Here is a 26,921-nt window from a genome sequence, read left to right on the forward strand (position 1 = left end):
CTGAAGATAAGCACAGACAACGACAATAAAATATACCTAACGGCTCCGTCTATTACGTTTGATCAACTTGACTTTTGGCCTGTAAAGAACAAAACAAAACAAAACAAAACAAAACAAAACAAAACAAAACAAAACAAAACAAAACAAAACACAGTTCTGCATGATCTTTATTCGTCTATTCATTTCCGATTTAATCGGTGTGTAGCTCACACAGTGTTGAAATGAGAGGCACTAATGCGGTCTCAGGGACAGGTCATCTTTGAAACTTTTCTCTGTTAAATTATTATTATTATTATTATTATTATTATTATTATTATTATTATTATTATGGTTGTTGTTGTTGTTGTTGTTGTTGCTGTTGTTGTTGTTGCTGTTGTTGCTGTTATTTAGTAGCGTTTAATTCTTAGGGACGTCACTTTGCATAACAGCACAGCAACAAAAATTGATGATAAATAAAGTTATGACTTTTACTGACCTCCGACGTGCAGTAGGGTGTCTCCAGCCTTAAAATCAATGAGTACATCTGTACCTCCTCCGCAATAGTAGCGTCCTGAGTCCCGCTCTTCAACCTCCAAAACAGTCAGCTGCCCTTGAAAATCGTTTAATGTCTTACTGGAAAACCGACACAGTGGTTTCTGACAGTTGGTATCAATCACCCCCAAAGTTCCATTCGAGTCGAATCGAACCCACCGCAAAAACTCGAGATAACAGCCCTCTGTTCTCAAACAAGAGCAATTTATGGAGACGTTCCAGCCAGGTTTGGAAATAATGAATGGAGCTGCGTCTGTCAAGTATGCAACAAACAGACAATCAACAGTAGCGACAGCAACGTAGAAAAAAAGAAATAATATGAATTATTTTTTTTAATTACTGTAAACAACAACAACAACAACAACAACAACGCATGTGGATGGCGTATATATATGTATGCCAAATGTTCATAGCACAGTGTCAACCATTTTGCCAGCCAGAAGAGAACAGTATATATCAAATGAGTTGGTCAAGATCATGCACAGACTTACCCACATGAAAAACAGAAAGCAGCAGAACGAAAATCCGATCCATGACCGTTAATAGCAAATGCTCTCTCGAAACTAGACACTCAGTAGACTATGTAGGAGTGAGCGTGTGGACGCGTACCTGCCTCGGTGAGGTCTTGCGCAACGAGTGCGTTCTGTTCTTTGAACTTCAAAGGGGAACCGCTATCACCACAACAGCTAAATTAAACGATTCTCTGATATATTCAAAACCCCCAGTCAAGAACATTGCCTCTGAAAAAATACCGGCCTCGACCAATTCACTGAATCGCCTTCATGCGCTAGGCGCTTCAATTCGTGACAGGCTGTCTCAACAGTTTACCACATTTTTTTCCTTTCTATATTTAGAGATCTGTTCAAAGGTGAGTGGAAATTGTTATTGCTTGTCCTCAAAAAGTTTTGTCTTTTAACGAACAGAATTTTTCGTCTTTCAATTTTCTGCTCTTTTCTAAACTGAATTCTTGTGTGGCAGTTGAACAGATTTTTTTTCTGAAGTATTGTCTAAGACAATAGATGCATCTATTTGCTTAACAAGTGTACCTAGTACCTATAAAATCCACTCTTATCGAATCATAACTGTGAGGTTTGTGCAATTCAATGAAAATTAATTCCGAGGTAATAAGTCAATTGTCTCAATGTTAGCTGTTGGAGTATTTCAGTATTTCAAGTATTTCAGTATTTCAAGGTAACTCATTATATCAAATATATTTCGAAATTAAATTAATTCAGAAACACCAGAAACAGGTGCACCAGTAAACATTAGACCACTTTCGTGGTGAAAATATTATGAGTAAAATGCGCTCAGACGCTGAGAGGAGTGGGCAGTAACAAGTATAAAGCAGAATGTGTGTATATATCCTGTCAACAAAACACCACTGCACTAACCTGGCCTGAGAAGTGGAAAATGCTCTGTTCTGTTGTTCAGTGGAAACTTTCACCCCTGACCACAGTGAAAGATATAAGATGCGGTGTGAGCTGTACAGAATGAGCAAGGCAGACTTTGTTTTCCACCTTGACTTGTGTGTCAAGGTGAAAACTGTTGATGAATGCACTGAAAGAGTTGCCATGACAAAATATTTGTGAAAACAGACTCACACTGAAAATTAAAAATGAAAAAGTTAAAATTAATTCACTGGTCTCATAACTCGGTAGTACAAGCAGAATCTCCAACACTTGACACCAACTCTCTTTTGCAATCGATTCCTTTAGTGTTAAATCATATTTTTAACAGAGTCAGTTCAACTCTATATTTAACACTTCTGCTTAACATCAGAAAATCAACTGAGAATTTTGCTGTGTAGGATCGTTTACGTGTTTTAGAAATATTTTGTGATCACTTTTGAAATAGTTCTCAATGGCTTGTCGGTTAATTAACTGTAATGCCACTTTTAATGTTTCGAGCTTTTGCGTAGTTGTTGCTGTGAGACTTTCAACCCGCGCTCTGCAACCTAAGAGTGAACTGCTCTATGGCTTGTTATGAAAATTATATTTTCAGCTTGTAAAAGAACGCAAATGCAAAACTGTTTATTTAAAAATGTTAGCCTATATCGTTGTGCTGCGTTGCAATTGAGATGTAAGCTTTGTATTTTCTGCGAGTTTTATTTTAGACTGCACCAAGCGCCACGGGATCCCATATGCGTTTCTGGGTTAACAGAAGACTGATGGTACGCACGCTTTACAGAGAACCCCTGCATTTTCACCGCAGAACTTTTGTGTGTGTGTGTGTGTGTGTGTGTGTGTGTGTGTGTATGTATATATATATATATATATATAGTTGATTTATGCATATGTTGCCGACTCCATCTCTGTTCATTAAATGTTGGTTTGTTTGTGGTCTGTGCTTGGAAAATTGCTTTCACCTTCAGCAGCGAAAGGTGAAAGCAAAACATAACTGCCTTTTGTCCCACCAGAAACGCCTGCTTTGCCCTCACCAGCTTTTCATGCCCCAGGGGAATACGATAGGCGATGTTTTATTATTCTGTTGAGAACTGCATTGAGAAAATGAGTTTTGATGGCTGAGATATTCTCGATCTGCCAACAGTCACATCTTGGTACATGTCAGTGATATGCCCGCTTAGCATCGAGGGAAAGTAGCCAGGAACTGCAAACGTATAAGATTTGTACGATAAGAATCAGGGCACAGACATTTTAGAGAGCAGGTGCTCAAGCAAAAAAGGGCATCCCTCTAATAATTATTCATAAAAAAAATGGTTATATACAATAGCACATCTTTTACTTACTTACATAACTATTTATTTATCAGTACTTATTTATTTCAACACCCATATACTCATGTAGATGTTTAATACTCAACAAAATTATCAGTTCACACAGAGAGAATGGTCTTTAGCATGTCTCTGCATTTATGACAAGGACGGGTAAGAAAAAAGAAAACAATGCCACATTGTGCATACTCTCGTGGGTAAGACTTCTGGTGACAGTGGATGCATTACAACAGTAAACCTCACCAGACTGTAACTGTCAGTGGCCCAACTTTATGTAACCTACATAACTACTTTTTCTGCAGACACATTTTAATAGGCTATTTGGCATTTGGCAATGTTTTTGTAATATCTAAGGCAAAAACATGATATAGATTACTTCAAGTGTTGTAATGTGGACCAAACTTGTATAAGGTTGGTTCAACTATAATACTGACAAATTACTAATATTCAGCTAAAGTAGCTTCATGTCTGATTTAAAATACCCAAACCACTTTGTGTAGTTAAAATAAATTCTGGGCCTATAATAAGATTTCAATAAAATTAGATGAACAGTTAAATTTTCAAATCTGAACTTGTAAGGGCTCTGGACAGTTGTATCGAAAACACAATAATTTGGCCTTGCTTACAACTACCTGATGGGTGACAGGTCGCAATGTTTCTGATATCCAAATATGAGGTATATAAATAAACCTCACATTGGCTTTGTTATATACCATCACTGTTAAAATAACCAAAAGTACAGTAATGCTGACTGTAGACCACTGAGGTACTCGTGAGATCTTTATATTATAAATAGAGCTTAGAGTAGTTTATGACTTCCTCTTTCTGTGCGCACACACACACACACACACACACACACACACACACACACACACACACACTCAAACACACACAGGGAGAGAGAGAGAGAGAGAGAGAGAGAGTGAGAGAGAGACAGAGACTCCCTGCTCTTTGAGTATGGAGCTCTCCCTTGTGGTCATGAAGGGAGGGGACTTGCAGGTTGTACACATTCTGATGCTCTACTTGTCCAACAAGACTTAAGTAGCTCCACTGATCAAGGGCCTCTCCAGATTTAATCACCCCCTCTAGTGGTCACCACATGGGATTGCACTGATGCTATTAGCCAGCGCCTTTTGCTTGCCTGAGTGTCTCTACATATTTTGTGAAAAGATGCAAAACATTTTGTGAAAAGATGCAACCAAGTGAAATTCTTTTGTTGTACGTATGAAAATATAGGGATGCAGGATTACCAATATGTTTTTTGTTTTGGTTTTACAAATAATATCAGTCCATCTTTTAGATTTCCTGAGTTTCTGTCTTTTTTTTTCTTTCTCTTCTAACACCAACATGTCAAAACGCAGGAAGACGCCTCACTTTACAGTCAGGTTAAATGTAGGTAACTGTTGAGTTTATGTATATATATGTGTGTGTGTGTGTGTGTGTGTGTATGTGTGTGTGTGTGTATGCATATATATATTTATTTATATATATATTTATTTATTTTTTCTTTTACCATCTCTCAGATCCAGGGGTGGACAGTAAAGAAATACATTTACTTGAGTACTGTACTTCAGTACATTTTTCGAGTATGTATACTTTAATGAATGTTGTATTTGGAAACTTATGACTTCTACTCCACTGCATTTGAATGCCAAATATTGCACTTTTCACTCCACTACATTTCTATGAAGGTTCTTGTTCTCGAAGTCAGCGGATGAATTTTCTTTTCTTAAATGTGATAGGCCACATTGTGTTAGTCACAGGGGGAAAATCAATCCCAGTAAACTACTCCAATCCTGTCAGTCAAGTGCTGGGTCAGCAACTGGGTCTTGGCCCATCAACCCTCACAATAAACAAATATGAAGGTCATAAAGTATCGGAATAGGAAAAAGAAAAACGCTGTGAATGCAACTAACTGCAATGAAGTACAGTATTTAATGCATTGCCTATCAATCCATTCACTTCCAGTGGGTAAGCAATAGGCAAAAGGATTGTTTTCTCTTAAGCACGACGTTTCTGAGCACCGTCAGAATTTTTTTTTCTTATGTGTTTTTTTTTTTTTTTGCTGAGGACATGTTGTACTTGTATCCGGTTTATGTTGGCGGACAGTTTTAATCACACAAGGACTATGTTTTTGCTAAAGATACAAAAATTTACCTTGCGCACGCCTATGAAATAGCTGGGCTAATTAACACTTAGAGCTTTGTCACGTGTATGATCACCAACCACATGCCCGCCTGCCTCTTCTGCAAGCAAAGGCATATGGAGACATTGAGGTGGGGTCAGTCCAGGGTTGGATGTGGCACACAAGGCAATATTTTCCCTGTTGCCCAGCCAGGGATGACATTGCTTGTGATGTGAACAAGGTGAGGTGGTCAGACCCCGACAGAGGGCGGGATCTATAAACGTCATCCCTTACAATTCCTTACAATACCAATTTGTGTTTACCATTGCACTGTAATTTTACTGTAATTAATTGTGAGTTTAGCGTAACATATTGTACTGATCACTGTATTGCAATTCTATTTTTCTTTGTGTTTTCTTGTTGCTGTAAAAACCTACAATAGCGAAAAAAATAAGCGGTATAATGTTTTTTTTCTGAAGCCTTTCTTTGTTTGTGTTCATTGAAATGAGAGTAGATGTACTGTACTAGAGCAATCTTTCACAGGAGCCTGTATGAGAAAATTAAAAAGGTGTACGAAATAATAAACAAAGAAGTGTTTTGTATAAAGTACATCAGTGTGTTGTTGCTGCTTTCAAAGAGTAATTCAGATGGTGCATGTGTATCATTTTGTCACAAAAATGCCATTTTGAAAAACGTTTGTTAGGTTTTGATTGCAGAGTTTCATTTTGACATAGAAGTGAGATGTTTATCTCCATGTGTTGTGTCTTATTTGGCTTGTATGTAGAGTTTTGACACAATGAGCAAAATTCCGCAACAAGCGTGTAAGCAATCATAAAAAACTGTAATATTTGACTTTACTGTTTACTTACAGTTTTTTATGATTGCTTGCACACTTGTTGCGGAATTTCGCTCATTCTGCCTGCTGTGTACTTGTCATCCCTTCATTCCCTGTCATTGGTCCAGAAACACAATGGAAATTTTGGACCAAACGCATGGGGCCTTTAACTTGATTAAACTGAAAGAAAATGTACTAAGCAAGTATCTTTACAAAAAAATGCGTCATGATGAATATTCGACATGAAGGACTTTCTTGAGTGTTTCATCACTGCCGTAGATAAGTCCTCATTTCAGCACCACGGACAGCGCTTGAATGAATCGCTTACTCAAGCTTCCGGTTTTGGTCTGTGCAGGTTAAGTCAGCAAGTAAATCCAGAAGATCAATAAATAAATAAATAGATAAATAAATAAAGTCGGTGATTGCCACAACACACACTGACATAGACGGAAGCCTTATTCCGGAGCAATAATACCAAATTTAAACTCTTCTTATACGTTCTTCATTTGCTCGTGGGGTTCATTGAAAATATGCATGAGAATGTAGTTTCATGACGGATCGTTTTTTCTATGATCAGGATTTGTCAGTGATAAGTTTAGTTTAACATTTCTTAATAATTTAATCTTAGTGATTATATCTGCTGGAACACGTACAGAACCAAGCAATAGATCTTACACTAGGCGGCAGCAGAGACTTAATAATGCATTCGTAATATCGTTCTGACGAACCTCTCCGTGAAAGCTTCAGTCCAGTGAGGAGTATAACTTGAAATATTTGAGCTGCATGATACCTGCTGTTTTGCTTAAGGACAGTTGCCTTTGATGGGCGTGTAATGGCCAATGCATGTTGGATGTCTATCAATAAAGACATGTTATGTTGTAGAATTAGTGTGCCTTTGGGATGACAAATGTCGCTGTGCTCATCATATCTTTCATATAGTAAAAGCTGTAGCCTGAATCTTTTATTGCCTAACTGATATGCTGCGAAATCGACTAGAGGACAAAGTATAGGTGTTTACTATCCGAAAGGCAGAACACAAATGTTTCTTATTCAGTTAGATGGACGTTATATCAAAGTTTTAGGTTACCTCTTAACGTGTCCCACATTGTCCCAAACAAATTTACTACCCTTCACACATTTGGTCTGTTTGCATCTGGTCACCCTAATGTCCTCTGAAGTTAACTTGTCAGTCGCCCTGTTTGGTAGAAAACTTGGCAAAATATCCCAACAGTTAATTTTTCCTGACAGCACTTTGCTGAGGGAATATACACGTGAGAGTGTGAAGGTTGAATAACTTGGCAGCGGAGGGTGATCTGTCGTCCAATCACTTCAAACACGAGAGAGAGAGAGGGACGCTAGATGAAAATCATTTTCCATTGAACACGGGTTCAGAAAACAAGCCCATCGACTTAATCTAGGGCTCTATGCCGCTTGGTCATTTTCCCTCAAAGCACCAAACAACACAGAACTAGAAATGTCTTATTCAGCGCATCCACCTCATTGTCAAGAACCTGACTAACTCAGTATGTGTGTGACAAAAAGGAAATTTTAATTTGGGTGCAGTTGTAAATAGTGCCATAAAATAGCAGAGCAACGTCAGCGCAGATGTTATTATCTGCATTTTTAATGAAGGACTTCCTAACACTCCTTCACTGAAACTCTCTCATTTGAAGTTTTTTTTCCCCTATTTTTGTGATAATAAAATTCTAAAATATCTCTGGTCTCTGGAGCAGTTTGTTATGGAGCATTTGTACAGCTTTATTTCCCAGAACGTGTTTACTACTAACAATGATCAAGTTATTTAGTTTTCACTTGGCTGTAAAGCGAGGTCTCTTCCTGTCCGTTGACACTTCTCTCTCTGTGTCGTCCACCAGACTTCGACTTTGATGGTTCTTTGAATTTGAGGTGAGTGTACGTCACCCCTGGCCGCTCATCTTCCTATGAAAGAAGAAAGACAAAGAAACAGCACGATTTCCTCACTGGCTTCAGGTTTCAGGTTTGTGGCAAAATGAGACAAATTCAAAAAGGCTCTTCTGGCATGGAGTACTTTTTTCTTTATGAAGCAGACAGATAGATAGATAGATAGATAGATAGATAGATAGATAGATAGATAGATAGATAGATAGATAGATAGATAGATAGATAGATAGATAGATAGATAGATAGATAGATAGATAGATAGATAGATATCTGGCGTTGTTATGGAAAACCATTTTTTTTCTCAAACTTTATTGCTGAAGGACAAGATTCACAGAACTATTGCAGTGTTGACACAAACATTGCTTAACTGCACCGAGCAGAGAATTAATGCTTCTGTTATGTTGTATGCAGAAAGTGTAGAAGGTTTGGAATGTTTTCTTTTTCTTTTTTTTTCTTTTTCATTTCCTTTTCTAACATTTTACTTTGTCTTTCTCTCCCCCTTTTCTCTTGCTCTCTTACATGCACACACACACACACACACACACACACACACCCGCTTACTTAAATAAAGCACTGTTTTTTTGATGTATAACTCTTACCTGTGTATCTGTTAAAGGTGATCCATTAGTTGTGGATGATCCTGAACCTGAAACAGACAGTCACTGTTTGTAAGATCCTCATCACTGCTGTCTCTCTCTCTCTCTCTCTCTCTTATGTGAAACACAGCAGTTACATATGTAACAGGATGGACTGGTGGTAGTATGGACTGGTATGAGTGTGTGACCAGTGCAGTGGGGGAGCCAGTGCACTCCGGCAGGAAGTGCATACACCCTTAGGAATTAGGAATCTTACTTGCAAGCAGGCATTTTGTCTGAGTTTGAGTTTGGGGTGTTGTGGTGACATTTCAACTTGAAATTTTGAGTGTTTTGAATGCTTTTGTATTTTAGTTGCAGTGTATTCACTTTTTGCTGATGTTTTTGCTTGTTTAAAGTGTGTGGCCTTAAATCCTTGCAGTAGGCTGCCAGCCCTGATCTTCCTGCCTCCCTGTTTAATGTGGCTTTCAGTAAAATTGGAATGGACTGGCATCCTCCTTCTGACTCTTCTATTTTGCTTTACAAGCAGTTGGTCAAAAAGAATCTCGCTAAACCTACATTTAACCTGACTGTAAAGTGAGGCGTCTTCCTGCGTTCTGACGCGTTGGTGTCGTCTACCAGACTTTGATTTTGATTGTTTGAAATGAAGGTCTGTGTACGTCAGTTCCCGCTGATCATTGTCCTATGGAATAAAGAAACAAATGAAACAAAAATGCTGTTACACATCATCTCTTTCTCTCTCATGCACACACACACACACACACACACACACAGATAAATGTGTTGAGAAACATACCTGAACCTCTGTCTGAAGTACTAAGCCTGAAATACACAGTCAGTGTTTTGAATATATCAGTCTCTTATAAAATGTTCGTTTGTATGAACTCATTCTAAATATTAATGTAGTGTCATATTTTCTGAGGAGCAACTCACCTTTGCGCTGGTAGCACAGCCAATGAGAGATGAGTATAAGGAGGAGAATCACACACACTGTACTGAGTGCTATGGCTGCATAGAACAGAACAGGACACCACTCTGAAACCACAGGTGATATAGAACTGGATTAAGCTAAGACAGTACATGCCAATAAATACATTTTAAGCAACAATAATGTTTCCATTTTCTGTGTTCCTGAGCCTGTTCTTCAATGAAAACCTACAGATTTTAGTTTGAATATGTACTTAAATTCATCATATGCCCATAGATTCGACTTAAAGTAAAGTTTACTTTGTACAGTTTCTGTCGGTGAGTGATTAGTCATTAAATAACTGGTGGAACATTTTTGTCAAGTTTGCACTTATCATGTATCTCTTTACCTTCAGTACAAAGTGATCAGCTGCTTTGCCTGGATGTCATTTTTTTTTACTTCATAAAAGAACCTTCAACATATGCTAAAGCATATTTTAAGATTATAGAGAACACTATGCCCAGAGAGTGTACTCATAATACCTAAACAACTGTTTCACTCATGAACAAACAATTTATTTTGTGTGTGTGTGTATGTATGTATGTGTGTGTGTGTGTGTGTGTGTGTGTGTGTGTGTGTGCTTTACCTGATTCCTCTCCATTTCTCTTGTTTAGTAAGAATGTGTTGCTCTTGTAAACTTTGTCTCCAGTATGAACCTCACACCACCATTCCTCCTCCTCTAGGTCTGTATTACTGTACTCATGCTGCAGAGCATTGTGGGAGTCCTCGTGATGGGAATCTTTGTTCTGATCATGGCCCCAGTTACTGTAATACGACTCATTACTGGTGGGATTTAGGATGCGTAGATGACTCATCACTTGGAACCTGTGTGACACAGGATAATATTTTTATATTTGTGGTCAAAGACTGGAACACGAGGCGAGGAGCACGCACGTGATAGTTTTAATAGTTTCTGAGTGCAAGTATCGATAGACACTAAACAGGTAGGCTATGCACAGGCAGGACACGAGGACGGAGGGGAGTGCTCATAATTTCAGCCGATCGAGAATTGCAATTTAGAAGATCGACAAGCGTTAAAGCTGCACTTCGCTCCGAGGCAACCTTTAATACCTCCTTCTCCAATGACCTGCCGGTAAACCCAGGACAGAGCAGGTACTGAAGGCCTGTTTTGATTTAGAGCAAAAGCGATACCGAAGAGAAGCGAGGACTATGGACGCGTAGCGATGGAGCGATACAGGCCTAGTTGAGCGCGTACACGCTGGGCAAGCTCTGCTCGAAAGTTTTGTAAACATATAAGACATAGAGCCTTGACTAAGAAATAGAACAGTAATAGAACACGGAGAACAGGCAAAACATGGCTTGTAAAGTCACAGCAACGAGAGACGTCGCAAATGATAACGTAAAAACATTAGGAAAGCAGGGGGTATGTAGGCCTATACCAGAGATTAAAAGACAGTTTAAACAAGAAAAAAATGAATGTGAAGTCCGTTAGCTGAACGAGGCGACCGTTAACAAGCCCGAGATGCCGACTGTTTGAAAAGAAAACAGAGACAGGTTTTGAACTAAAACGCTAACAAAAGAGTTCAGAAGAGCACTAGAGAGCAGCTTTTAGATCTGAAATAATTTTAATGAAGCTCACAAAGAAGCATGAATCGTTTAATATTAAAAGAAAGAAAGCAAGAAACGGGGGTAATCTGTAATACGGAATTATTTGATCTCTGAAACTAAAAGTGAGCACTCATGCTAAATTTGCTTATTTACGAAGATTTAATTTCATGAAGCTTTAGCTTCCCCCATAAATGAGTATTTATGAAGTTAACTATTCATCCGTGAACCTCGGAGTACGTAGTAAGACGAATTCTCTACTGTTTCACGCATTAGGGAGTGTTGTACAGAGGGTAATGCCATCATAAAAATGAATTAAGCATTGTATGTTAAGACATATTCATATTTTTTTCGGCGGAAATGTGTTTATGTGTAGAAAAAAAAATACCCCTCCCCCCTTTTTTAAAAAAACTATTTACTTTAATTTGTTTTATTATTTTTTCACAACTTAACCACATCCCAGCGTGATTTTACAGTCACGTTACAGTTCAGTATGATCTTTGTCGAGGAAAACAAAATGTATTACTTTCTGTCCCTCACCCACTGTTTGTCCTCACTGATTCCAATATCTGACCGGTTCGGTTCTTTCCATCAGATGACCTCCAAAATATATTTACCACTGGAGCACTCAGATTGTTCACTAGACAGCGCAAGTCAGCGTAGCGTCTCGGTTCTGTCTGCAAGTCTTCAAGTAAATTGTTGAACCGCTCAGAAAACAGCTCGACTCTACTGTTTTCAGTCCAGACCCCCTCCTCTGAAAATAAAAAAAGCATTGGCAAACTGCAATTATTAAAATATTGATAGACTGTTAATCCACCACTTTATCCACAGCTGAGACGATATCATAGAATTGAAGAGATCACAGAACAACAGTTAAAACACAGGACAGAATGCAACTGAAGATAATGTAAAACTATCCCTAACGGCTCTCCCTAATACCTTTGATGAACTTGGTCTGTTATCAAAGCAATTAAAATGAATTTCTTTTGATTCTTCTGAAAATTATAAGACAGATACTGTTTTAATCACGTCGAAAGTTGCATGTGTGAGTTCTCAGAGTTCTGGTGCTTTTTGCTGCTATTCTATGACCTGCACAGCTCTGTTTGATCTTAATCCTTCCCTAAGTCTAAGATTTAATCAGTTTTAAGACGAGACGCACTGACACGGTCTCGGAAACTGATCATCCTTAAGAATTTTCCCTGCGTTTACGTAAGTTTCTTAAATATTTCTCTTTTTAATGGTTAAGTTTATTACACTGTAAGTTTATCTTCTCAAGTGAAATAATAGTCACCGGGTTCAGTTCTCTTTTCAAAAGCGATTTCGAAGATAATTAAAAGTTGTAGAATGTACTTTCCTACACATTTTCCTCATTATTATTATTATTATTATTATTATTATTATTTGGTTTTGATTCTTCAGGGACGTCACTTTAAAAGGCGGCAAACTAACAAAAAGACACCTTAAGTAAAGTTATGGTTTTTACTGACCTCCGACGTGCAGTAGGGTGTTTCCAGGCTTAAAATCATAGAGTGCACCCTTCCTGTATGCGCAATAGTAACGTCCTGAATCCTCCTCTTTAACTCCCAAAACAGTCAGCTGTACTTGAGAGTTGCTTAATCCTTTACTGGCGAACCGACACAGTGTTTTGTTACAGTTTGTATCGATCATCTCCAAAGCTCCATTTGTGTCGAATCGAACCCAGCGCACATATTCGCTAAAACAGCCCTCTGTTCTCAGACAAGTGCAGTTTATGGAGAAGTTCCTGCCAGGTTTGGAAATAGTTAGTTGACTTGCGTCTGTGAAGAAAGCAACAAACAGGCAAAGAAAAAATCAACAGCAGGGACAACAAGAGAGAAAAAAAAAAAGAGATGACATGCATTTAATTATTACAAACAAAAACAACAACAAAAACAGCGATAATGCATGTGTCAGAGGATTGCAAAATGAATTTTAAAAAATACCCTTCTCACGGTTGACATTGTGCTACCAATATCTGTCACGTTCCATGAAACATGTTACCAGCAGTAACGGTTACTCAGAGGAGCATTTATTAATTGAGTTGACCAAGATCACGCACAGACTTACCCACGTGAAAAACAAAAAGCAGAAAAATGAGAAACCGATCCATGTCCCTTCAGAACAGACGCGCTCTCGAATCTAAAGAGACTCAGGAGAAGACAAAGCAAAAATGAGCTCGCGGACGAGTACCTGCCCAGATGCACTTTTGCGCACCATGTGCGTGCTGTTCTTTGAACTTCAAAGGGGAACCGCTATCACCACAACAGCTAAATTTAACGATTCTCTGATACATACAAATACCGCAGTCAACAACATGGCCTGTGAAAAATACCGACCTGTACCATATAACATTTTCCCCAACTCACTGAAGACTCCTCAGTCCGTGACACGTCGTCTCAACAGTTTAACCACAATGTTTTTTGCTTCTATATTTAGAGATCTGTTCAAATGTGAGTGGAGACTCATCAAGGCCAGGTCTACAGAAAGTGTTCAATTTTAAAGAGTGAAATTTTTCTTGTTTTAATCCTCTAATGTTCTCTAAACCAAATTCCTATGATACAATTGAATAGGGTTTTTTGAGGTATGGTTAAAAAGAATAGCTGTATTTATATGCTGGAAAATGTTCTTGGTATCTATAAAATCCACTTTTCAAAAAATCATAGCTGTGAAGTTTCTGAAATACTGTGACAGTTCATTACGAGGTCATAAGGCAATCCACTATGTGTTGGCTGTTGGGGTATTTCAGTTATCAAGGCAAATTACTATATCAAATACATTTCGAAATAAAATGATTTCAGAATGAAACATCAGAAACAGGTGCTCCATTAAGCTTTATTCTTTCGTGTTGAAAATTATTAGTTATATCTTTATCGCTCTCAGACTCTAAAGAGAGTGATGGACAGTGATAGATCTTAAACAGAATGTGTGTATATATCCTGTCAACAGAAGACCACTGTACTAACCTGGCCTGAGAAGTGGAAAGTTGTCTGTTGTTTTGTTCAGTGGAAACTTTCACCCCTGACCACAGTGAAAGATAAAAAGATGTGGTGTGAGCTCTACAGAGTGAACTAGGTAAATTTTTTTTCATCTTGACTTGTTTGCCAAGCTAAAAACTGTTGATGAATACACTGAAAGTGTTTACCGAGTTTTGAAAACAAAATATTTGTACAAACTAACCCGTATCGAAGGTCTTTAAGCGCAACACAAGCTTTTTTACAAAAACGATTTTTTTTATTCATTCATTTATTTATTTGTTTGCTTGTTTGTATGTTTTCCACAAACACGGATTCCTTTTTCTACAAAATGGCGTGATATAACTACTCATCCTGGATTTAAAGACAGAAGGGGAGCGCTATATTTCTGTCATATTCATTTTCCGATCTTGCTGAATCCCATTCCATACGGAAACTCACATGATGTTAAAAGTGCAATTAGCATCTTCTATCGATGCATTTTTAACGCTAAATGTTTGGTGAATTCATGATTTCCTTTTTCAGAATGGCTCAAAACAAAATATGTATTTTTGAAAAAAGGAGTCAGTTATGGGACGACATCGTTGTTTTATTATGAGTGGTTGTTTCTCGGGTGAGATAAGGGAGCTTTCGGGGTGTTACATTTGTCCTTTATTTCAATATACGAACGACAAACCTGCTTGGTATTTTACTGTCTTTAAAATCATTATCCACACCTCAAACACACAGCCATCAAGCTCCTTTTCTCTCTCCATGAACTCCCTCATACATTTTTTGTCTTCCTAAATTGTGTGAAGTGAGTCCTTAAGTAATTACCACATAACGTCACCTTGTTTAATCTCCGTTCTGCAGGATTTGATATAAATGGAGCCTGTTCTCATTGAACGAAGATACATGTTAATGCTTTTCTATCAGTGTAACATTTAGCAATAAGCTACGCCAATGTAATCAAGCCGAAGTGACAACTCTTTTTTTTTTAATTCACCAATCTTGATTAACGTTAGAGAAAATTTGGTTCATTTACGTGTTTAACATGCATTTTGCAATCACTTTTGGAATTGTTTTCATTGGCATGTCGGTAAATAACTGTACTTTCACTTTAAATGTTTGCACCTTTTGGCTCGTCGTTGCTGTGAAACTTTCGGCCCACGCTGTGCGAAGTGAGAGGATGTATGCGCTGCTCTTCCGCTTGTTATGAGAATTCTATTTCAGTTTGTGAAATAAACCAACTGGTACACAGTATGTTTAAAATGATTTGTCTTATTTTTGTGAACATGTTGATACTTTTAATTTTACACTGCCTGAAACTGGGTTTCCCATATGCCTTTCGAGGTTGATAGAAGACTCACGCGACTGAGAAATCCACGCATTTCACCGTAGAATTTATCATTCTTTTTATTGGTGATTTGTACAGATATGTCGTAGTCTCTATCTCTGTTCTTTAACTGTCGTTTTCTTTGCGGTTTAAGGTTGGAATACAAATTGCCTGCACTTTCAGCAGCGCAATAGCTCTCAGGGCAGCAGTTAATGGATGTGCAGGCAGCAGACAGATTGTGGTCATGCGTTCACCCGTGACACCAGCCGACTGCCACTGCTATATTCTCTCAACGAGTGAAGATCTGACCCCCTCAAAACCTAACTGCTTTTTGTTCCACCCGACCTCCAGAAACGCCTGCTTTACCCTCACCAGCAATACGATAGGCAAGGTTTTATTATTCCGCTAAGAGCGACAGTCACTAAATGACTTCGAGAAGTTCTCGATCCGTCCACAGTCTCCTGTTGGTATATACTAGTGATTTGCCAGCCATCAAAGGAATTCGGTCAGGAATTGGAAATGTGAAAAATGTGGACAATAACAATAGATGTATGATGTGTATGATGTCCAGAGACGCATTCTTTTCCCAGGGAGCCGTGCAACAAATCCCGTAGAGGCACAAGAAGAGCCATTATAGTGCTGCCTAACAACAGGCCTTTTGTTAAAAATTACCTTGAGGTTAATTATGCGAGTTTTAAATAAATGTTACATCGTTACCTGAAACCTTCTGAACGAGTGTGACACTTATGAAACTTTAAAGAGACATTAACCTCAGACACGTGAAATCGACCTTCTTGGCACTTTATCCTCTAGAACAGTGGTTCTCAATCCTGCTTCTGAGGGACCCCTGCTCTGCTTATCTTCTACCTGTCCCCGCTCCAAACACAACTAATTAATGTGATTAACATGGTCATGATTAAATCCAGCTGTGCTCAGCCAATCAAAAGTGCCACTCAGACACGGGAGATAGAGAAGGGAAAGCAGGTAGTGCTGGATTGAGAACCGCTGGCCTGGTAGACGGAATATCCATATGTCCTAAGGCGTAAAGATGAATTCCTCGCCCGAACAGGGACTTGAACCCTGGACCCTCAGATTAAAAGTCTGATGCTTTACCGACTGAGCTATCCGGGCTCTCTGGGAGTTAGATGTATGCACTGAATACCAAGTTTTCATAACTAAATATTTTTACAAACTAACAAACACACATACATGTATATATATATGGAAAAGCGTAAAGGGCGCACGAGATTTTTTGGTGAAAATTTTCGTATCCTGCTGAATTCCAGTTTATCATTTGGAAACTTGAAGCAGTGAAATCATCATTTACATTCCAGAATGGCTCAAAGCAAAACATTAAAAACAAACAAACAAATAGGTCACATGATGAGCGTTGTTTCTCGCGTGAGATAGTGTTTTCAGGGTTTTAAGGTTATCCCAATTTTAATGAAGAAACGACAAACCCGCCTGGTATTTCACTGTCTATACTCTCAATATCCACACCTTACACATACAGCCATCGTACTCGTTCTGTCCTATCTCCATGAACACCCCCTCACACTCTCTGTTTCCCTAGCTTGTGTGAACTCTAGGATTGAGTATAATGGCGCCTATGCTCTCTCAACCAGGATATAGGCCTATGTTACTATTTTTCTATTTGTGTACTATTGAGCAATATGGCAGAGTAATCTGATTGGAGTAGTAGCTTTTTTTACTTCACCAATCCCGATTAACATTGGAGAAATGTCGCTTCGTTGACGTGTTTCAGAAATATTTTGTAATCACTTCTGGAATCGCTCTCATTGGCGGTTAATTAACTGTACTGTCACTTTAAATGTTTCGAGCTTTTGCGTAGTCGTTGCTGTGAGACCTTCAGCCCACGCTCTGCGTACTAAACATAGGTATGCACTGTTATTTAGCCTGTATGTTTGTGAACGTGTTGCTGCGTTTCAGGTTAGATGCAAACTTTGTACTTTTCATGAGTTTTATTTTAGACTGCTCCTAGCGCCACGGGATTTCCCATAATAGGAGACCGACGGCATGCACGCTTTACAGAGAAACCCCTGCATTTTCACAGCAGAATGTCCATATATTTTGTTGTTGTTGTTGCTGTTGTTGATTTCTGCATATGTTTCAGACTCTATATCTGTTCATTAACTGTTGGTTTGTTTGTTCGTGGTTTGTGCTTGGAACTTAAATTGCTTGCACTGTCAGCAGCGCAAGAGTACCCAGCGCAGCAGTCAATGGATGTGCAGACAACCGACAGACTGCAGTCGTACAGTCACACTCATTACAACATCCACCTGCCATTGCTTTATTCTCCAAACGAGTTACACCTGTACTACCCCGCAAAACATAACTGCCTTTTATCCCACCAGAAACGCCTGCTTTGCCCTCACCAGCTTTCCATGCGCCAGGGGAATTCGATAGGCAAAGTTTTATTATTCAGCTGAGAACAACAGTGAGTAAATAGGTTTTGATGGCTGAGATATTCTCGATCTGCCAACAGTCACATCTTGGTACATGTCAGTGATAGTCCAGCTCAGCATCGAGGGAAAGTAGCCAGGAACTGCAAATGTATAAGATTTGAACGATAAGCATCAGGGCCCTGCACAGACATTTTAGAGAGCAGGTGCCCAAGCGAAAAAAGGGCATCCCTCTAATAATTATTCATAAAAATTAAAGTTATATACAGTAGCACATCTTTTACTTACTTACATACAGTACTTGTTTATTTCAACGCCCATACTCATGCAGATGTTTAATACTCAACAGATTTCTACAAAATTATCAATTCAGACAGAGACATGGTCTTTAGCATTCACTGTGTCTACATTTATGACAAGGACGGGTAAGAACAAAGAAAACAATGCCACAGTGGACATGCTTTAGAGGGTAAGACTGCTTGGTGACAGTGGATGCATTACAACAGTAAACCTCACCAGACTGTAACTGTCAGTGGCCCAACTTTAAGTACCCTACATAACTACTTTTTCTGCAGACACATTATAATAGGCTATTTGTCATTTGGCAATGTTTTTGTTATATATCAGGAAAAAACATGAAGTAGATTACTTCAAGTGTTGTAATGTGGACCAAACTTATATAAGGTTGGTTCAACTATAATACTGACAAATCACTAATATTCAGCTAAAGTAGCTTCATGTCTGATTTAAAATACCAAAACCACTTTGTGTAGTTAAAATAAATGATGTGCCTATAATAAGATTCCAGTAAAATTAGATGAGCAGTTAAATTTTCAACTCTGAAGGCCCTGGACAGCTGTATGTAAAACACAATAATTTGGCTTTGCTTAGAACTACCTGATGGGTGACAGTAACAACGTTTCTGATATCCAAATATGATCGCATATATATATATATATATATGTGTGTGTGTGTGTGTGTGTGTGTGTGTGTGTGTGTGTATATGTATATAGATATAGATATAGATATAGATATAGATATATATGTATTAACCTCACATTGGCTTTGTTATATACCATCACTGTCAAAATAGCCAAAAGTACATTCATGCTGATTGTAGACCACTGAGGTACTCGTGAGATCTTTATATTATAAATAGAGCTTAGAGTAGTTTATGGCTTCCTCTTTCTGTGCCCAGTCCTCATTACCTCTCTCTCTCTTTCTCTTTGTTGCAAAGACACACACACACACACACACACACACACACTCACTCAAACACACACAGGGAGAGAGAGAGAGAGAGAGAGAGAAAGAGAGACAGAGACTCCCTGCTCTTTGAGTATGGAGCTCTCCCTTGTGGTCATGAGGGGAGGGGACTTGCAGGTTGTACACATTCTGATGCTCTACTTGTCCAACAACAGTTAAGTAGCTCCACTGATCAAGTGCCTCTCCAAATTTAATCACCCCATCTAGTGGTCACCAGATGGGATTGCACTGATGCTATTAGCCTGCCCCTTTTGCTTGCCTGAGTGTCTCTGTGAGGCTGTGCACATGATGGCTTTTGGATATCTGCAGGTCACAGGTGCTCTTTGCGCTGACCTTAGGCACCTGCAAAAATTTTCACCCTAGCTTTGAGATCGGGTTTATGCTGTACAGACCATGATAGGGGTGTCTACCGAAAAAAAGGTGGGATTTCTGTTGACTTTTCATTTGGGATCATATTGCTCGAAATTTCATGACAGGTTACAAATGGATGACAAGTACACAGCAGGCAGACCGAGTAAAGGACTAGTCCAAGACAGAGTTAAAGGTTTATCATTCCACATATTGGTCTAGAAACGTGATCGAAATGGTAACTCTCATATTTTGGACTGATCACGTACAGTCAGGAGAATTCTTGATTAAAGTGAAAAAAAAGAAATTTACCAAGCATGTATCCTTACAAAACATGTATCATGATGAATATTCGAAATGAACGCCTTTCCTGAGCGATTCACCACTACCATAGATAAGTCTTGATTTCAGCACCATGGACAGCGCCAGTTTTGGTCTGTGCAGGTAAAGCGGGCAGGTCAGTCCAGAACAACAAAAGAAAAAAAAAAAAAAAGAAAAAAGGAGAGACTTACTTGAACAGGAACTGGAACCCTGGACTCTCAGATTAAAAGTCTGATGCTCTATCATATGTGGTTTAGTGACTAACCTGGTTAAGCTGACTCAGAGTAAGTTCTAAACGTCTGAATACAACAGTCATATACCTTCGTTCTCCAAGCGAAACAAAGCCATAGGCCTCTTCTGTGAGGAGGTTTAATTCTTACTCTGAGTTTTCATTAAACTTACCTTCTGGAACACCCCCCTGTTGTCCAACGTCACCATAAATGAAAGAGAGACGGACACTAGATGATGATAATTTTCCGTTAGGTTTAATTTCGATCTATGTAGGTCAGACACAGCACTGCCATATCTAATTCAGCACGTCCAACTAATTCCCTAGACACAAACTCAGACTGTTTGTTGTATGGCCAAAAGCAAAGTTTAATTTAGGTGCAGTTGTAAATAAAGGGTCATGAAATGCGTCATGCACTGCTCCTCTCTTTCCCCCTCTAGTGGTGAGTTTTGGTTAACTTGTCTGTTACTTCCTGGTGTCTTTGTTCAGTCTTGTTAGTTAAATCATTGGTTCCACCTGCCTTCAGTTAGTTCAGCCTTGTTTAGCCTTGTATGAACACTCCTGTTTTTGCTTCACTCAGTGTGTGGAATTGTTGACGTTTGCCATATGTTGCTTTGGTTCTTCTGTCTGCCTAGAATCCTGAACCTGAATTTGTAAGTTCCTGATGTATGAAGTTCCTCGTGTTATGTTCAAAGTAAAGAAAATAAAGAAAAAGAAAACTGACCAGCACATGCATCCAGTTTCTCTTACCCAACATGACAAAATGGTAGAGCAACTTCAACGCGTGATGTATTTTCTGTATTTTTATTGAGGGACTTTCTAATGCTTCAACATGATTGTTTATAGAGCATTTCTAGAGTTTTACCTCTGGAGCATGTTTATTATTAATCACAATAAAATTATTCAGTTTTCAACTGGCTGTAAAGTGAGGTCTCTTCCTGTGCGTTGACGCGTCTCTCTCTGTGTTGTCGTCCAGACTTCGGCTTTGATGGCTGTTTGAATTTGAGGTGAGTGTATGTCACCCCTGGCTGCTCATCTTCCTATAAGTCAGGTTCAAAAAGGCATGACGAGTTACTTGTTTTTGCCGAAACATACAGATGGACGCATAGATGAATAGATAGACAGAGAGGTAATACCTGATCTCAAATACTGAAATCATTTTAATGAACTAAATTGGAATGAAAATAAAACACACATAACACACACACACACACACAAAATACCATCAGATGTTCACAAACATTGTGCAGAAGGAGAAAAATGATACAAGAGTCAAGATCTGTTTTGACATCACACAATGTTCCATGTTTAGTTTTGTGAGTATGGGAGTAAGAAACAAAAGAAGAATCCATGATCCCATTGTGTGGTTCCATTCTTCTTCACCTTATACAATACCCATGTCAATCTTATTTTCTGACATAGCTGTATTAAAGCCAGCTCTATCAACTCATAAAATGTGTTTGAATTTTTGAGTGTGCAGTAATGGTATTTGGTTTTTCCCATAGAATGTAAATGCAATGGTATCCGTATTTCAGTACCTTCAACTAATGTGTGTCAACATGTGCTGGTAAGCAGAATGTCTAGACTTTTTATGATATTACAGTCATAGTATTTCCTGGCTCATGTTGCTGGAGTTGTGTGAAAAAGCAGGATGTCCTAGAATGATGCTGTATTAGGTTTTCCTGAGATCTGACTTTTTTTTACCCCTAATCTTTATTGTTGGAACAGAACTGTTACAGTGTTTATTCAGGCATTGCTGAAGCTCTTCTTCTGTTGGTGACATGACAATTCATTTAACTCATCTGCACCAAGCAGACACTTTGTGCTACTGTAATATATAGTGATCCCAGGAACTATAGATTGGTCAATCATCATTTCTTTTTCTCTTTGCCCCCCCCCCCCCCCCCCCCCCCCCACACACACACACTCACACACTCACGCACTTAAATCTGTCATAGGCATCATTTTTTGCATGTGTAAATCTTACCTGTGTATCTGTTAAAGGTGAGCCATTGGTTGCTGATGATCCTGAACCTGAAAAACACAGTCACTGTTTGTAAGATCCTTATCACTACTGTCTCTCTCTCTCTTATGTGAAACACAGCAGTTACTCACATTTAACCTGACTGTAAAGTGAGGCGTCTTCCTGTGATTTGACATGTTGGTGTCGTCTACCAGACTTTGATTTTGACGACTGTTTGAACTGAAGGTCTGTGTATGTGACTTCTGGCTGCTCATTGTTCTGTGAAATAAAGGAACATAAATAAAAACACTGCTGTTACACATCTCTCTCTCACTCTCTCTCTCTCTCACACACACACACACACACACACACACACACTCATGCACACACACATGCAAACATGTAGAAAAAACATACCTGGACCTCTGCCTGTAATTCTGAACCTGGAATAAATGATCACTCTTTTAAATATATTCATTTTTTGAGATATCCATGCTTATGTTTATGTTATGTTTAATTTGTTATGTTTAATTATTTATGTTTAATTTTTTAAATGTAGTTTCACATGAAGTATTTCCTCAGGATAACTCACCTGTGTGTAGGTAACACAGCCAATGAGAGATGAGTATAAGGAGGAGAATCACACACACTGTACTGAGTGCTATGGCTGCATAGGACAGAGCAGCACACCACTCTGACACTACAGGAAATACAGAACTACATTAAATTGCGACAGTATATGACTTGGAAAATAATGAAACAGTATGCAATAAATCTGTGTTTAGAAATAATTATAACCTTTCATTTTCCTCTGTTTTTGAATGCATGTCTGTTTTTCAATGAAACATTACATATTTCACCGTTTGAATAGTGAGTGATTAGTCATTAAATAACTGGTGGAGCATTTATCAAGTATGCTTTTAACATAAATTCCATTCAATTAATTGTGCTCTGTTACTTTGCCTGGATATCAGTTTTTATTCCATAAAAGAGCCTTCAAAATATTACATGTTACGGTGTACTGAGAGTTATAGAGGATACCGACTGAACCCACACGAGTGTAATTAGAGTACCTACGTAACTGCTTACTCATACAAATGATAATCAGTTAACTCAGTTAAGTGTGTGTGTGTGTGTGTGTGTGTTTTAGCATTTTACCTGATTCGTCTCCATTTCTGTTGATTAATGAGAATGTGTTGCTTCTATGAGTTTTATTGCCTCCGGCATGAACCTCACACCACCATTCCTCTACATCCAGGTCTTTATCACTTTCCTCATGCTGCAGAGCATTGTGGGAGTTGTTGTGATCCCAGCTTTTGCGGTACAATTGATCATTGATAGGAATAAGTATGCGTAGCTGACTCATCACTTGGAACCTGTTTGACACGGGATTATGATTTTATACGTATAGTCAAGAACAGGCAGACAACGCCAGAAGTCCACAACGCACTCATATTATTAATAGCTAATCAGTGGAGAGGAGAGCTCATTATTTCACCCGAGAGCGAAATACATTTTAGAACACTGAAGCGTTAAAGCGCAACTTCGCTCCGAGACAACACGGAATGCTTTCTTCTCCTTTGACTTCACGGCAGGAAAAGATGGGATAGGCTTGTGTATAACAGAGATTAAGTGAAAACTTGAATAAGAAGAAGGTGAATGTGATAATCAGTCCGTGAGCTGAACTAGCTGGTCGTTTACAAACCTACGAGGCCGAACGTCCGATAAGTCAAAAGAGTGGGAGACGGAGGCGTGAAAGAGGATTTTGAACTGAAATGCGAACCATGGTGTTAACACGGGAGAGGGGTCTTTAGATCTGAAATACCTTCAGGGAGGCTCATAAAGAAACATTGATCGTTTAACATAAAAAGGGGAAAAACACTGAGATTCGAGTAATCTATAACATGGAATGATTTCACCTCTGAAAATGTACATCATATCACCGATCCTATATATTTTTTTTATTTTTGCAAAGAATTAATTCCATGACGTTGCAGTCTCCCCCCAAAAAAGATATCTTCATAAAGTTAACTATTAACTATCCCTGAACTTCGGAGTGCGTTAAAAGACTAAGTCTCTACTACGGAACGCATGAGAGTTTTGTAAGAATCTGTGAGAACGGTGTCATTAGACATTTTAATCAGATATTGTATGGTAAGATACATCTATATTTTCTTCACTGGAGGTTTGTTTGAGCGGAGTAGAGGGATGCACCACCAGATAAAATATTTTTAGAATTTAACCGTTTCCCAGTGTGACTTCACAGCCGTTTTGCAGTTCAGTAGCTTATGAGATTTAACAAAGAAAACAAGATCTTTCATTTTCAGTCCCTCACCCACTGTTTGTTTTCAGTGATCCCAAAATCTGACCGGTTCGGTTCTTTCCACCAGATGACCTCCAAAGTATATCCGTCACTGGAGCACCCAGGCCGGTCACTAGACAGCGCAGCTCGGCGTAGCGTCTCGGTTCTCTCCTCTGCTCTTCAGGTGAACCACTGAACCGCTCAAAAAACAGCTTGACTTCACTGCTGTTTGTCCAGATCCCCTCATCTGAAAACAAAATGTCATTCTCCAACTCTAATTATTAAAATAATGATAGACTGTTAATCCACCACTTTAATCCACAACCGAGAGGAAACCATAGAAGAGAAGAGATCATAGGACAGAAATGAAAACACAGAACAGTATACATATGAAGATAAGGACAGACAACAGCTTAAAATTATGCCCAACGGCAATGCGTTTGATGAACTTGGATTTGACATTTTATTTTGTAATAAAAAATACTAAGTTGATCCTACTAAGCTGATATAATATAAATACTGTTTTACTTATGCGGAGGTTACTCATTTGGGTGGTCAGAATTTTGGTGTTTTCTCGCTGCTGACGCTCTGCATCATCTTAGTCCTTCCATACTTCAGATTTAAACGGTTTGCGCCACACACGGAATTAACACGAGACGCACTGACAGGTTCTCACAGACAAGTCATCTTTTACACTGTTCTGTGTGTTTACTTTTCTTAGTGTTGGCGGCATTTTGTTTTTTTGGGGGGAAATATTTAGTGAAAATGGCAGTTTCAGAATTCAGTTCTCTTACTAAATGTGTTTTCTAAGATATTTGAAAGTTTTGGTATCCTATTTTATATTTGTTGCATATTATTATTATAATAATAATTATTATTATTATTGCACTAAAATATTTCGTTGCCTTTCCTCCTCCATGAACGTCAGTTTGATCGACGGTAGAGTAATAAAAATTGATCATAAATAAAGTTACAATTTTAACTAACCTCCGACATGCAGTAGAGTGTCTCCAGCCTTAAAGTCAATGTTTGTGCTCATCACTTCTCGGCAATAGTAGCGTCCTGAATCCTGCTCTTCAACCCCCGAAATAGTCAACTTTACTTCAAAATCGTTAAATCTTTCACTGGAAAACCGACACAGTGGTTTCTGACAGTTTGTATCGATCACCTCAAAAGTTCCATTTGGGTCGAATCGAACCCACCGCACATATTCGAGAAAACAGCTCTCTGCTTTCAAACAAGGGCAATTTATGGAGACGTCCCTGCCAGGTCTGGAAATAATTAGTTGGCCTGATTCTGTGAAAAAACAAACAAACAAAGAAATAAAAAAACAAACAACCAACAACAGCAACAACAAAATACTAAAAAGATAAATCAGTTTCAAAGTTTTACAAGCAACAACAACAAAAACATTTATGCAGGTGTAAAGTAATGGCAAATAAATAAATAAACAAATAAATAAATAACATCTGTAAAATAAAAACAAAAAAGGCTTACCCACGTGAAAAACAGAAAGCAGAAGAATGAGCAACCGATCCATGTCCCTTCAAAAGCAGACGCTCTCTCCAACCTAAAAACTCTCAGAGGAAGAGACTGCAAAAATGAGCGCGCGGACACGTATCTGGCCTGGTGAGCTTTAGCGCAGGCTGTGCGTTTTGTTTCTTAAAATTCAAAAGGGAACTGCTATCATCACAAGAACTAAATCAAGCGATTCTCTGATGTACAGAAAAACCACAGTCAACAACATGGCCTGTGAAAAAAATGCCGGCCTCGACCATACAACATTTTCACCAATTTGCAGGTTCGTGTTTACGCACAGGGAGCTTCACTCCGTGACATGCGGTCTCAGCAGTTTAGCCACAATGCTTTTTTGTTTCTATATTTAGAGATCTGTTCAAAGGTAAGAGGAAACTCCTCAGGGCCTTGTCCTCAAAAAGTGTTCACTTTTAACGTACAAAATTTTTGTTGTTTCAATTATCTACGTTTTACTAAACCAAATTCCTATGAGGCATTTGACCAAGGTTTTTTTAAGTATCGTCATTAAAAAAAAAAAAAAAGAATAAGGAGAAAAAAAATCTTCACGTGTACGCCTGAAAAGTGTTCCTGGTATCTATAAAATCCCCATCACTTCTAAATCATATCAATGAAGTTTTTGAAATACGATGTGAGTTCATTACGAGGTCATGAGGCAACCTACTGTGTTGGCTATTGCGGTATTTCATTTATCAAGGCAAATTACTATATCAAATATATTTAGAAATAAAATGATTTCAGAATGAAACACTACGAGACAGGTGCACCAATAAACATTACAATTCTTTCGTGTTGAAAATATTATGAGTGAAATCTTCATCGCGCTTAGACTCTGAAGAGAGTGATGGGCAGTTGCAAGTGTAGAGCAGAGTGTGTGTATATATCCTGTCAACAACACACCACTGCACTAACCTGGCCTGAGTGGAAAATTGTCTGTTGTTTTGTTCAGTGGAAACTCTCACC

At 38.5% G+C, this 26,921-nt stretch overlaps 1 non-coding gene across 1 annotated transcript; it reads right to left on the reverse strand.

Annotated features, from left to right (window-relative positions):
• Positions 1 to 16,631: 16,631 nt before the first annotated feature.
• Positions 16,632 to 16,704, reverse strand: trnak-uuu (transfer RNA lysine (anticodon UUU)). Its single transcript has one exon. It is a non-coding gene; the product is annotated as a tRNA-Lys (tRNA).
• Between the last annotated feature and the right edge of the window lie 10,217 nt (positions 16,705 to 26,921).

Source organism: Chanos chanos, chromosome 9 (genome assembly GCF_902362185.1).
Source record: "Chanos chanos chromosome 9, fChaCha1.1, whole genome shotgun sequence".
Lineage (NCBI taxonomy): Eukaryota > Metazoa > Chordata > Actinopteri > Gonorynchiformes > Chanidae > Chanos > Chanos chanos.